We start from the raw sequence: 15,481 nt of genomic DNA, 5'->3' as shown, positions 1-15,481 counted from the left end.
ATTGTCCAGAAATAAACAGAGATATAGGATAGTGAAGTCAAGAGCAAAGAAATTCATAAAGCCAGTGACTATGGGCATCTCCTTAAGCTTTCAGAACACAGCAGAAAACCACGCTTCCTGCTGCTTAACACTTTACTAGCCACTACACACGAGCACTCACACACTGTGTTCAAATATGTAATCTCTACTTCCCTCTCAGAAGGACTAGTTCTTGATTAAATATTTCCTGGCTTTAAGTATGCTCCCCTCTATAAATATTTGTAGGCAGAAATGCCCACTTTTTTATTTTTATAGGTGCGTTGTCTGTCTTAACTGAAAAGTTCCTGAGAATCAGAACTTGTTTATATAGCAAGTGTTTGGGGACATTGTCTCTGTGTTAAGGTTGATCTAACCTGGCAGGTGATGATTGATGGGTTCAGGTATCCCGTCCTGAAGTTCCATTTTACATTTCTTTACAAAGTGAAATCTTTTCAAACATAACATCTTCTAGAATCCTTAAGGAAAAAGAAAGAAGAGATTTTTGACCAATGTCCCTAATACACAGCAGAAAAAGTGAAAACACACATGCAACAATGGCCCTAATTAATCAGCAGACTTCGTTGGCCTTCCTGGGAAGAGCTCCTGTGTCATGGAAAGAATGTGTCATTGATATCCAAAAGGACAAAAAATGTACAAGAAGCTTCAGATGAAATAGAAAACGGATGTTTTCCAAAACATCTAGTGTTAATCCCATGGGGAGAGCTTGAGGTTCATATTGTGTGGGAATCCTCTTTCCTGGTTAGTATTGACACATGGACAGCAGATTTTCACAGCTGGAACTACCTCCATGCTCTACCTTCCCATTACAAACTGCTCCAGGCTAATGGCCCAGGCCTTATACTTACTGTTATAAAGTCAATGAAACAACTTGTTTAAATGACTTCAAAGTATACACAACCTTTCTCTTTTTGTTCTGTTACTCAAAATGCCACACCATAAAACATTGACATGTTCTATGTACATGGAATGTGTCTTAAGGGCAGAGTCCCTGTGACTTGATCACCGTTATTTGACAGCAGAAAATTTGTAAGTGATGGCTGTTCAATGCATTTTTTAAAAAAAAAAGCGTATGATTTATTTGTATGGAGGACATCTAAAATTTACTGTCAGCAGAATACAGTGAATGGCCACTACAGTCACTTGTACAATGGGTCTCTTGAACTTACTTCTCCTAAAAGAATAAGTTTCCATTCTCTCCGCCCGTTATCACCCGCAGCCGTCATTCTAACCACTGCTTCAGAGACGCTCGATTTCAGAAGCTGCCACAAATAGAGATCATGCAATATCTTTCAGTATCTGGCTTATGTCACACAACAAAATTTCCATTGTGTCTGATAATACCCACTGCTAGAAATAATAGCATTTCCTTCATTTTCAGGTGGAATAATTTTCCATCGCATATATTTCACATTATTTTATCCATTCACCTATTATTTTATCCATCAACTTAGGTTGATTTCATGTATTCTCCACCAAGGAGAATGCTGCAGTGAATATGGACTGAGAATAATTTATCAACGTACTGAATTAATTTCTTGGAGATATATGCTCCTTGGTGGGCTTCCTGGATCATATCTTGCTTCTGATTTCATTCCTTAAGGAACTCCCCCCATGCTGGGTGTATGTAAAACTTTATATTTCTACAAATGTGTGCCAAGAGTTGAGATAGACATGTCTTTACTAGACCCACAGCATTGGTCTGTGTAACCGTGTCCCTTGTGCAGGGTGACAACAGACTTGTGCAATATCTTCTGATTGATGAGGAGGAACTCTGTCCCTTTGCTCTCAGAAACTTCAACTTTGAAAGGATTCCATTTGGCTATGTTTGCTTTTGTTGCCTGGCACTTGTGCTGAGTTGGCAAAAATAAAACTTCTCAAACAATTTCACGGAATTATCTTCCTGTGTTTACTTGTAACAATTTTATAGTTTTTTCCTTAAGTTTTTAAGCTATTTTGAGTTTGTTTTAATGAAGCATAAAATAAAGATCTTCTTTAATGTTTCTATGTGTGTTTATTCAGTTTTCTCAACATCATTTGTTAATGCAACCTAGCCTTCTCCATTCTATGTTCTTGTAAAATAATGTAATTGTAAATATGAATTTATTTTGAGAATCTCTTGTTCCGTTGGTCTATATGTCTGCCAGCTTACTAGTTCTATGCTGCTTAGATTATTCGAGCCTGGTGATGTAATTTGAAGTCAGGTAGTATGATGCCTCAGGCTGCAAAGACCCTTTCAATATTCTTGTAGTTTTGGTTGTGAGCCCAGCCTTTAATGGCCAAGCTGTCTCTTCAGCTCACCAAGATTCCTTCAATATTCTGAGTCTTTTTTGGTTCCATATGAATTTTAGAATTATTTTTCTAATTTTATTTTAAAACACTATTGTGAATTTAATGGAGTTTGCATCAAAGATGTAGATTGCTTTGGATAATATCTACAGTTTAGCATTGTTAATTCTTCCAGTCCGTGAACATGGACTGTCGTCCTATTTAACATCCATTTCTTCCATGAATATTTTATTGTTTTCAGTGTGTGACTCTTTCACCTCATTGGTTAAATTTATCCCTAAGTTGTTAGTTTAAAAGGGATTGGTCCCATGATTTCTCTTTTAGATAGTTGAGAGAACAGAAAAGCTGTTAATTTTAAACACCAGCTCTATATGGGGTAATTTCACTGAATTCAGGAAGCTTCTGAGATTCCCTTTGTAGAAGATGGTGTTATTTGGCAACAGACCGTTTCAGTTCTTCCTTTATTGTCTATCTCTGCTTTCTCTGTTGACAAGGATTTCCAACACTCTATTCAACACAAATGGCAAGGATAAGCATCCTGCCCTTTTCTTATTCCTAACCTTGAAGGCAGAGCTTTGGCCTCTCACCATTGAGTATGATGCTGCCACGACTCAGTCACACAAGGCTTTATTGCATTGAAGTGCATTCCTTTCTACCTTAATTTTTTAATATAATATGAAGAGCTGTTTAATTCTGTGGAATGCTTTTTTTTTAATTTATTGAAAATTTGTGAATTTTTCATGTCACTGTATCTTAAAGACAAATCCACTAAGGAATAGCGAATGATCCTTTTAATATAATGTTAAATTCAATTTGATAGCATTTTGTTGAAGATTTTTCTATCTTTGTTTGTTGGTGACAATATCTTTATTTTCTTCTATAGAGTCATTTCCTGGGTCTTGTATCAGATAGTAAAGACCTCATAAAATTAGTTTATGAGTATTTCCACCTCATAAAATTAGTTCATGAGTGTTTCTTCTCTACTGTTTTTGGGAATTTGACAATAATTAGTATCAGTTATTTAAATGCTCCAATTCACCAATGAAGTAATGAAATCCAGTACTTAACTGATTTTTATCAATCAGTGATAAAAGATTTTTATCATTGGTTTAGTATCTGTACATATGATTTTTCTGTTCACATATTCTGTTTCTTCATGTGTATTCCTAGGAATTTCTTCATTTCTTTTAAATTTTGCAGTTTGACTTGTAAGTTTTCATAGCAGTCTCTTGTAAGCCTTTCTATTTCCCTGGTAATATCTGCACTGCTGATTCTGAGTCCACTCTCTGTTTACTTTGTGTATCTAAAAGTTTATTTTGTCCTTTCAAAAGAATAACTTTATTTACTAAAATATTCAGGATTTTCTAGTTCTTTGTTTCTGCTCTGGTTTTTATTATTTTCTCTTTCAAAGTATATATTTGCTTTGTTTGTTTTCTGGCTCCTTGATTATAACTTTGGGTTGCTGACTTGAGATTTTTCTTCTTTCCTAATGACTTCGAAGTTATTATTCAAAACTTGCTTTTTAGAAATATTTTTTCTTCATCCTTTAATTTTTTTTCATGTCATGTTCACATTTTAAAGTTGTCTCAAGATATATTTTCAACATCTTTCTTTTAATTTCTCCTTTTACTTATTTCAAAGACCAAGAGCCAGGGAGAGTTTTAGAGATATGGTCAACAATGTTAATCCTATAAAAAAATTAAAATTTAACAAAATTTGAGATGATATTAATAGAACTAGTTTTTCAGTCTAATCAGCCAGCTTGTCATTTACATTTAATTTACACTTACATTTAAAATTATTGTTGGGAGATATTTAGTAATTCTTATAACTTCATTGTTGTTTTTCTGGCTAGATGGATTATTATTTATTTCCTCTATTGGTATCAGGGATTGCTTGTTTATTGTTTTGAGTATGATAAAATCCTTCCTAGCTCTCTTTTCTTTACCTATCCACTTATGAACTTCATTGTTTCCTGTGTTCACATGATGGAAACTGTTTTTCTTTCCCCTCTATGTGCAGAATTCCTTTGAGAATCTTCCACAGTCTTGACTTAGTGGTCATGAACTATCTTAGTTTGCGCCTGTCTGGAAATGTCATTATTTCTCTGCCAGTTTAGTTTTACTAGATAAGTCAATGTTGGAGGATAGTTATTTGTTCCTAAGGCTTGAAATATATTGTTCCACTCTTTTCCAGGCTTTTAAAATTGCTGATGAGAGATCTGATATTATTTTAATGTCTTTTCCTTCATATATGTGTTGTCATCTTTTCCTAATAGATTTTTCTTTTGCTCTCAATTTTACATATTTTATATCTTGACTACCATTTGTCATGAGAGGTTCTTTGCTGGTCATGACTATTTGGAGTTTCTAAAGGCCTTTAATATCTGTCCGTTTCTTTTTCTGTATTTGAGGGATTTTCTATTATCACTTCATTGAAGAGATCCTACACTGATCCTCTTTATTTATTTTTCTTAATTCACCTCCTATACCATGGAATCTCAGGTTTGGTCTGGTTTTGTTCTAGTGGTTAGATGTATGGTCATGGGCCTTTTTTCTTTTTTTATTCATGTTTGGATGTAGTATTTGTTGACTTTGTCCTCTATTGTGGTTATATTTTTCTTCATTTGGTTGTTCTGTTGGTGGTACTTTCTACTGTGTTTGCTATTTTATTCATGAGTTTTTCATTCCCAAAATTCTTTTTCAAAATTTTTTATGTCCTTACTGTTTTTTTCTTCTATGTTGCTAATTTTTTTATCAATATTCCTTATTGTCTCATCCATCTGCTGATTGGTTTTTCTAATGTTGCTGACTTTCATGACTAGGTCCTAAAGTGAATTTGTCTAACTAATTTTTATAGTCTTTTAGGTCATCTATAATTTTTACAAGTAAACTTTTAAAATCTTCAGAATTTTAACATCTTTTTATTCTGTAGTTGAGGTCATGTGATCTTTGGGAGAACTCATGTTGCCTTGGTTTTCCACATTGCTTGTTTTACTGTGTTGCAGTGTGTACATCTATTGGTTGAGATAAGTCCACTAATTTTATTTAGGGATCTTCTTGGTCATCCTAATGTTGAGAACTCAATCACCAAAACCACTCAGAAGAGAAAAAAAGGAACTGTTCTTACAGTTTTTGGATGAGGCATCTGCTCCCTTCCCACTACAGGGCTGTGTCCACTTGGTTTACTTCTTTTTCTCCACACATTTCAGACCCCTTTGTGGATTTCTTTTTAAAAAAAAATATATGTGTGTATATCAGTGTGCTTGTGTGCATGTATGTTCTTGTGTATGTACGTGCACGTGTGTGTGTGAGTATGTATAGAGGCCAGAGGACAACCTCTGCTGATTCTCGGGCATTATCCAACTCCTCTGAAGCAGCTCTCTCATTGGATTTTAGCTCAATAATCAGACTAAACCTGCTGAGCAGCAAACCCCAGGGATCCTCCTGTGTCCCACTCCAGTACTGAGGTTATAAGTGTGTAGACACCTCACAGGCTTGTTACATGGGTTCAGGGATCAAACTTGGGGTTTCAGGCTTGTGGGCCTTTGCCAGCTGTCCTATCACTGCAGACCCATTTGTGAATTTCTAGAGTTTTTAAATTTCCTTTCTCTTAGGGATATGGCCCACTTTCTCTCTTATTCTTGCTATTTGCTTACACCAGGTCACACAGGAGCCGCTTCTGCTCTCCTAGCCTGCCCTGAAGAAGTGGCAGTAGACCATTCACAATGTCAGAGGTAAGCTCGACTTTTTTCAGTTTAATGATAGAAGTTAAGCATGAATTCCACATGTAATTAAAAGATGAGAAAACTAAAAACAAAAACAATAAAAGAATGTCAAAACAAAGGGTCTGATGAAGTGAGTTGAAAAGTCCAACATGTTTATTGTGGGCCCAAATAAAGTTTTCTAAGATCGAAAACTCTAGCAGTGCTTGAATGGTGAAAGGGAAAGTATAGTTGTAATAGTGGAAATTTAAGATAATGCAAATCCATAAAAGATTGACCAAATGAGATATATGGGATAAGTTGGACAAATGCTCAGGGAAGCAGGAAGTCACCTAAGATAGTCTGTGTCTCTATTTTCAAAGCCTAAGTGCTAAAGTTATCCTATGAGTATCCTTTAGCTATTTTATCTTTGGCAACATTCTTTAAAAGGTTTTTTTTTTTTTTTTGCTTTATCAATTTCTAGTAGGATAGTTCCAATGGCATCCATATTAGGACTTTTAGTCCCTACGTTTATCAACTTATCAATAAATGCAATGTTTAGGGCTACAGCTATTTCCATGATAAACACTTTTAAAAGGGAAAAAAAAACTCAACCGTGGTAAGATATCTATATCAACTTACAGCCATCATAACTCTCTCTTCTTTTGGGGGAGTGAGTTTTTAATTTGACAATGTGATTGTCATGGTGATGTCTAATCAAGCCATATTGTCTATGTGATGTAAAGTTAAAATTTGCTGTCCAAAATTGGAGATATGGCTTACATTTCCTATAGTTAGTCGCTATTTCAGAAGGTGGGACAGGGATAGGTGGACCGCTGAGTTGTATATTCTTGAGATACAATAAAAAACTTACTGTGATCTAAAAGTTCCCTCCACGATTCATGTGCTAGACATTTAGTCTCCAGTGTGTTGGAAGCTGAAGATTTGGGAGAGCATGGAGACTCTAAGTCCCCACCAATGCTAATGAATTGAGGCTACAATAAACAGGACTTGGTAGGCGGTAGAGTTGATCTCTCCTGCCACACTCCCATCATCTGCTAGATGTGGGTGAAGTAAGGCCCAATAAGACACTGCCTCTTTACTTTTATACTTCCCAAACCCCAGACTGTGAGAAATAAAATTCTATTTTCTACAAATTATCTATGGTCTGTGCCATTGTACTACAAAAGTGCCGAAAGACTTTGACAACCGCATAGAAAATAAATTCTGATGAATATAAACGTTCTTCATTCCTACGAAAAGAGGAAGTTCTCATGTGCAGTAAATGGGGGTGGAAAAATCTTCATAACCTGAAAACTCATGAATCAGACATTTTCATCACTGTAGTAAACAAAATAAAAAGTTCTAAAGATTATCAATTCTCCATCCAAAAGGCAAGAACTCTCATAAGAACTGGCAAGGGAAGTAAACCACTTTGTTCCTGTCCATTCAACCAACTAAACACTAACAACAAAATCTACTAATTGGGGGCAGTGTGGTCTATGGGTAAAGGAATTTACCACTCAAGCCTAGTAACCTGAGTTCAGTTCCTGACTCCACAAAGTTGTTCCCTGGCCTTTACATGTGTGCCGTGGCATGTGGGCTACCTTCACTTTCCATATTAAAAGAGAAGTTAGTCGCTGGGCTTTCCTTAGGCCCTTCAAGTAATTATGGAGATCAGACACCCTGAAAGACTCCATCCTAAAGATTGTCAGGGACTGGCATACTATAAAGTCTTCCAGTGCTGCAATGGAAAAGTACATAAGTGAAGGGTGAAAGTAAATTAGTACATCTACAAATGCTTCAGAAAACTCTGCTAGAAGACCGATTCCAAGTCCTCAGCATATTCCAGCAATGAGTAAAAACAAGCAATGTGAAACTAGCCTAAAGACAATCCCTACAGCATTTGGGTTGAATAACATGATTCTGTGTGAATAAAATAAAGACAACCCAAAGAACAGTCAGGAAGACAATGCTTTAGCTGATGAGCTAGCATGGCTCCTAACAATTAATGCCTTTCTAGGCACCAAGGGAGAACAGTGCTTTGATGAGGAGCAAATGTTCTCCCTTGATCTTTACAAATGAAGCCTACTCTGGAGTGTTTTGTTTCAGCTTCAGTAGAACAGCTGGGTTGTGAGCAGGAACAGGTGATTCTAATAACGTTTTCATACAATTGTAGTCTACACATCTTAGACATACTTTCAGACACTGATTGTGGTTCCCATAGGTATCTTATGATATAAATACTATGTCAGAGAACACGTAACAGTTCCTGAGCTAACTTGAAACTCACACCTTAGACATACACGTGGATACTGATTTTGATCCATATAATCATCATAGGATGTAAACACTATGAGAGGAGAGAGAGAGAGAGAGAGAGAGAGAGAGAGAGAGAGAGAGAGAGATTGATTTACTCAGCTAACCTGAAATCTCACATTCACATACAACGATATGTATGTGGACATTTGTAACAGGCTTAGTCATCATCCCTCATCTGGAAGCAGCCAAGAGAACTTTACTAGAATATGCATGTTGGCACTTTTCCTATATTGCAAAACTATTGCTATAGTCTTATGTTTGTGTTTTCCCAAAATCTCTCTTAAAATTCTCATCCTAACACAATGCTGTGAGAAAGTTGAAGCCTTTTGGGAAGTATTCTGGTTAGTTTTAGCTGTCAACTGACACAACCTGAGAAGGGAGTCTCAACTGGAGGTTGCTTAGATCCGATTAGACTACATGCATGTCTATGGGGGACTGTCTTGATTGTTAACTCACCCAGCCCACTATTGCTGGCCTCACTCCACAGGCATGGTGTCTAAGACTGTGTAAGACTAAAGACTGGAGAAGGCTGTCTGTACTTAAGTACACTAGAGTCATGTGTCTAGCCGCTTGAATGACTGCCCCCAAATAAAGGACTGTAACAAAATAAGCCTTTCCCTCCCCTAAACTGCTTTTGGTCAGGGTGTTTCATTGTAACAACAGAAATGAAACTAGAACACGTTTCTCTATTACAAAAGTGAGAAATTGTGAATAGAATCAATGATGTTACAAAAAGGCCCAAAATTTCAGCCACAGAGAATTACAGGCAACCAAGGGATACTGAGAAGAGGAGAAACAGTCTTCTCTAGGAAAGAGCCTTCCAATTAGTTATCCAATACCAGTGGTCAGTCCTAAAACCATATACATGCAAGTAACATATGGACTAAGCAGGCTGTATTTCTATATTAAGAAAATGTGTATAGGTACATATGTACATATGTATGTATATATGTATTTATTTATACAAATCAACAACTAAAGAAAAATAGGCCATGAATTTGGGAGAAAGAGCAAGGTTTAATACAAGTATGGTGTTGGAGGAAGGAAAGGAAAAGACGAAGGTTATATGGTTATATTTTAATTTCAAAATGATATTTTTTAAAGAAGAGGCCCCAAAGAGTGCCTTGCCACTTTTACCACACAAGGTGTCCAGCAAAAATGACCATCTATGAAGTACATCTTCACAGGACACTGAATCAAATAGTGTCTTGATCTAAACCTGTCCACTTCTAGAACTGTGAGAAATTTATTATCATTCACTGGAAAGCATACTATAATATTCTTTTTCTAGAGATCAATGCCAGTACTGAGAGGCATTAACTGAGCATGGTTAATAGAGATCATTGACTTCTGGGCCTCTCTTCTGTGGTTTCTACTGTATAACAGATATGATGCTTTACAATGGTAGAGAGAAAAGGCTGAGTGACTATTACCACCCATCACACATGGAAAGGCTATTGATGAGAAAGGGTTACTCAAAAGAGATAAATAACCAGTGATGGGAGAACTGGATTTATCAAAAGCCAAATGAGCATCACTGAAGTATGTAGAGTAGAAGGAGGCTTGTCTTATGGTTTCTATTGCTGTGAAGATACACTCTTACCACAGCAATTCTTATAAAGGAAAAACATCTAGTTAGGGTCACTGACTTTCAGTTGAGAGGCTTAGTCCATTATCATCATGATGCTACATGGCAGCATACAGGCAGACATGGTGCTGGAGAAGTAGCTGGAGAGTCTTACATATGGCAGGCAACAGGAAGTGGTCTTTCTCATTGGCCATGGCTTGAGCATATATGAGACCTCAAAGTCCAACTCCAGAGTGACACACTTCCTCCACAAAGACCACACCTACTCCAATAAGGCCACACCTGCTCTTAGTGCCATTCCCTTTGGTGACCATTTTCTTTCAAACCACCACAAGGCTATAAAGCACAAATCAATAGGAATAAAAGAGGAAATCGCATGTCCTAATAGAGCTTTGATTTTCCTAGAAGCTCAAAAGAATACGAATTTGTGCAAAGGTTTTTCCTTTCTTCTCATCTTTTAGATACACTTCACTATTTTCCTTATGAAAACAGAAGTGGAAAAATGAGAGAGAAGACATGTTAACAATGACCCTGGGAAAAGAAATACCAATAGTCTCATTTGCCTAAAGCTTTGAGATTGCAGGAGCAAACCTTTCCTGGCACATACCAACCGTTGTTGCTCCATTAAGAAAAGATGAAAGAAAGGATGAAAGCCAGTGTTTCCCCAGGATGTCTGCATATGGTAGTACCATCTCTCCCACACACTTTAAGCTCGTTCTGATCCTTCAAAATACCATGCTAGCCGAGCGATGGTGGCGCACGCCTTTAATCCCAGCACTCGGGAGGCAGAGGCAGGCGGATCTCTGTGAGTTCGAGGCCAGCCTGGTCTACAAGAGCTAGTGCCAGGACAGGCTCCAAAGCCACAAAGAAACCCTGTATGAAAAAACAAAAAAAAAAAATACCATGCTAGCATTTGGCTTCTCTCTGCAATCCCAACAGCAGAGAATGTCAAGAAAAAGATCTGAACTAGAAGTTGGAAATGCTACTTCTAATCCTTCTTTGGCTACATACTACCTGTTTTAAGTCCCTGTATCTAGAATAAATACCATCAATACATATAAGTAAAATAAAGAGGATTGGAGAAAAAGATCTGAATGCTTTAGATGGCTTCAAGTTTAGAATGACCTAATGGAACTAATATTACTACACCCGTACTAATGCAGGTAGTACTAAGGTTCACCTTAGGCAGTGGAGGTCCTGGAGCCCTGCACCTTACATAGAACTTACAAGCACACATTGTGCAACATTAGTTCAATGTGTGTGTTTTTTATCTCAGATAAGACTGATCTGTAAACAATTTCCTATCTGTTCAAAGACATCCTATCTTAGGGACTTCATTAATTCCTTTTACTTTAAGTTCTTCCATGTGTTGCCTGTAGATTTGGAAAGCAATATGGTTATCACAAAAGTAACTTCAGAAAAGAGTCACTAGTCACAATGCCTGTGTTATGTAGAAGGCAGACTTTATAAGAAAGTTAGAAGGAATGCTGTCAAGTACAACTGGGGGAGGGACCGAGGGGATCAAGTGGCATGGGCCACACCTTGAGGCAATGTCTGTCAGGGTCCAGCCTCAATGAAATTAGCACGTTTCAGGGTAGGAGCGTAAGAATAAAAATTATTAAACAAAAAGAAGAGAGATATGTGAGAAAGAAGGAAGAAACACAGAATAGCATCAGGAGGGAAATTCAGTGACTACTGAGCCAGCCGCATTTATTTTCCACATGTTTATATACTTCACTCCAAAAGGAGAGGGGGAAGCAACAGGCTTCATTGACATGATATAAGGAATAGACTTGAATTCTCCAACCTTTGGTTCAGGTGAAGCACATTCACCTCTATATTCAAAGTACTAATTAATCACACCCTAGGTCAGAATCTCTTGTGTGTAGCTACGCCTGTTGTCAACAACTTTGAAAGAGCAAAAAGAAGCTCAAACTCTCTGAACTTTAGTCAAGGTGGAACAGGACTCACATCTGTGGGCCCCCACATATTCCTCCCTCTTTATTTTATTTAATAAAGTCTGTGCTTCTGCTACAGGACCACATGACTTGCCTTTGGAGGGGAGGGCCTTTTCCCATTTTTCCAAACTTACCCATCTTCAATACATATATTCTGTCATGTACATTCTGTTTTAGATTGCCTGGGGGCGGGATCTTACCCATCATTGACTATCAGTCTCTGTAAAGAAAGGGTTAAGAGAGAAGGCATCTCTAGGCACTGTGCACCTCTGAGGCAACTTTCTGTTAAGAGAATTCACCAACTAGATAATTATATGCAAACAATGTTTTGTGATACATATACTCCTATGGCTACAGTATTTCATGATAAAGGAGTGGAGAATGGCTAGAGGTGGGATTGCCTTTTTGAATTGGTCTAGGATGTCTTTAACAGTTTTTAGCTACATCAAAATCCAAATGTGTCCTTTTAAACATATCAAATCGAAGGACTCATTGGCAATGTCAAAATTCTCTCAGACAAGTTCTAATCTTTTTCTAATTGGTAACATCTCCATAGTGAACTAAAGCAGTTACAAACATTAACAGGTCAATACTATAATTCTAGTGTAGAAATTAACAATAGACACACAATTTGTCAAATCACAATTCTCTTAAATCTTGCCTAATCAAAAGACAAGAAGAGGTTTCTGTGATGGGTGAGCTATGACTCTTTTTTCTCTCCTAGAGTTCAATTGTTTTGCTGCTCTGAAGTTTCAAAAATAAGTTCAAACTGTCCCAGTCTTTGAGTAACAGCAAAAACTTTTATGCCATTTCTCCTCATCTCTGAAAAGGGGATTCAGTCATTCTTTGCCTCCATAATAGTGTTTCATTCCTTTAACAAGGCTCTTTCCCCCAGAGGGAAAATTTTCTGAGGTCTCAGTTCTCAGGTCCTTTATTTCAACAGCAGATTTGAACAGCATACTGTGTTCCAAGATATAGTACAGATAAACTGCCTAACATTCAGTCAGCGATCATGGGTCAGCTCCAAAGTAAACAAAACACACTGGGGTCTAGAAATTGGTGCACTAGGGTCCACCAAGAAACTGGGGATCACCCCAATCTTCCTTCCTTTCTTAGACTGCAGCAAGATGGCATAAGAAAGTGAGGAACATGGATTCAGAAACCTCACTCTAACTGTTCTGTGGGAACACCAGCAGCTGTGACGTCATCGGGGCTGGCACGCCTCAGTTTTATAGGCAGTATTCCTGTGGGGAAAAAAAAGCACAAACATACCCTTAATCCCATACAAACACAGGGTGGGGTCCTTTCCAATATAGACTGAGGGTATAACTCACCTATATTTTTTTTTGCGTATCAGATTCTTTTATTTTTCAAATGTGATTTTTTTTATTCTTTTTTTTTTATTGAGAAAAAAAAATTTCCGCCTCCTCCCAGCCTCCCACTCCTCCCACCCTCCCCCCACTCCTCTCCCCCTCCCTCTCGAGTCTGAAGAGCAGTCAGGGTTCCCTGCCCTGTGGAAAGTCCAAAGTCCTCCCCCCTCCATCCTGGTCCAGGAAGGTGAACATCCAAACTGGCTAGGCCCCCACAAAGCCAGAACAAGAAGTAGGATCAAAACCCAGTGCCATTGTCCTTGGCTTCTCAGCAACCCTCATTGTCCACCATATTCAGAGAGTCCGGGTTTTTCCCCTGCTTTTTCAGTCACAATCCAGCTGGCCTTGGTGAGCTCCCAATAGATCAGCCCCACTGTCTCCGTGGGTGGGTGCACCCCTCTTGGTCCTGACTTCCTTGCTCATCTTCTCCCTCCTTCTGTTCCTCATTGGTACTTTGGGAGCTCAGTCCAGTGTTCCAGTGTGGGTCTCTGTCTCTATCTCCATCCATCGCCAGATGAAGGTTCTATGGTGATATGCAAAATATTCATCAGTATGGCTATAGGACAGGATCATTTCAGGTTCCCTATCCTCAGTTGGATAGGGGAGCAGGGAAGCACATATCTTAATTAAGGGAGCCATCTTAGGGTTGGGAAGAGACTTGGACCTAAAGGGGCTTCCAGGTGCTCACCTATATTTTTTAAAGTTATGTTTTAATCTCACCTAGGGGCTCAAGATCCCCTGTAAAATTCAAGCTGCAGTCTCACTAGCTTACAGGTTTTCACAGACACCTGGTGGGAGGTGCACCTGCATTTCAATAGATACTTGACTGTGGGCTATTTCACCACAGTTTGGCTATCTGTTTCCCAACTGAAGCAGGGAACAGGGCAGGGTAACGCTGCACTCACTCCCCACTGCTTGGCTGTCCCAGGAACCTGAACCTGGGACTATCACCCCAATCATCCTTCCTTAAGTTACATTAGTCAGTATTTTGTCCAAACTACAGGAAAGGTAGTTAATACAAAAGATTGTGCATAAAAATGCAGAATAGCTAGTATATGGTAATCTTTCAAAATATGATCCATTTTATAATCATTTGTACTACAAACAAAAATAATTGGTCTCAGACACAACAAGATTTCAAAACAGAGTGCTTGAAAGAAACTTGACGTGTAATAGGAAGTGGGAATATATTGAGACCAGAACAAGCTCATTAATAGCAAGTCATGCCAGACACCACACACATTTTCTGTTGGAGCACAAGTTTTATCACCACAAGAGAGGAATTTTGTCAGTATAGCACAAGCAAATATAATCAGTAACTGGAATCCCTGTAAAATGGGAAATGTGTACAGCAGACGCTTTGGTGCTATGCACATATGGGAACTATACTCTCTGGAGTGTAGAGTCAAAGTATGTATATATTCTAGAGAATATTGTTGTGATTTATTTAAAAACACTGCAAAGAGAAATCATGCCATTCAACAAGGCTCACACAGGAGGTTTATCGGAAAAGGAGAGAGAAAGGACAGAGAAGAGGGCAGAAAGGGGAGCAGAGATGGGTCCCTGGGTATAAGAGTGGTGGAAGGGAATGAGAAAGGGAGAAAGAAGGGAAAAGTGAGAGAGGAAAAGAGAGAAATAGATGGGAGGTGGGCAAAGCCCACCTTTTAAAAGAGAACCCAGCGAATGTGCACAGGAGGTACCCTTAGCGGCTACAGCTGAGGATAAATCCTGTCAGGACCCCAATTGCTGGCCAGTACAGATGCCAGAATACTAACAGATATTATAACAGATTAAGAAAAATGGATGTCTTTACAACTCTTTAGTAAAATATGAATAAATATTCAGCATTATAGTCACATAAAAACAGATTCACTAAATCTGATTAAGTGATTATGGAAGGCAAAGGGATCCCTGGGGAAAGATATCTGAACTGACTTTGAATTGTGCTCTTTTTTAACATTATAATAATTTTAGGAAACAACTTCTTATGCTATCAGAATTGTCACGACTTCAAGAATTATTTTAATTAAAATGATTCTATTCATTTATCATCAAAACAACACTATCCAAAATGAAACCATTTTGTGATAAATCAGAGCATCATCTTGACATTGCTTATTGCTTGAGGTCCACGGTTTGGTTTGGTTTGGTTTGGTTTGGTTTGGTTTGGTTTGGTTTGGTTTGGTTTGGTTTGGTTTGGTGTCTGCTGTGTCTG

The sequence above is a fragment of the Microtus ochrogaster genome, assembly GCF_000317375.1.
Source record: "Microtus ochrogaster isolate Prairie Vole_2 chromosome 6 unlocalized genomic scaffold, MicOch1.0 chr6_random_2, whole genome shotgun sequence".
NCBI lineage: Eukaryota > Metazoa > Chordata > Mammalia > Rodentia > Cricetidae > Microtus > Microtus ochrogaster.
This window is presented reverse-complemented; position numbering follows the sequence as displayed.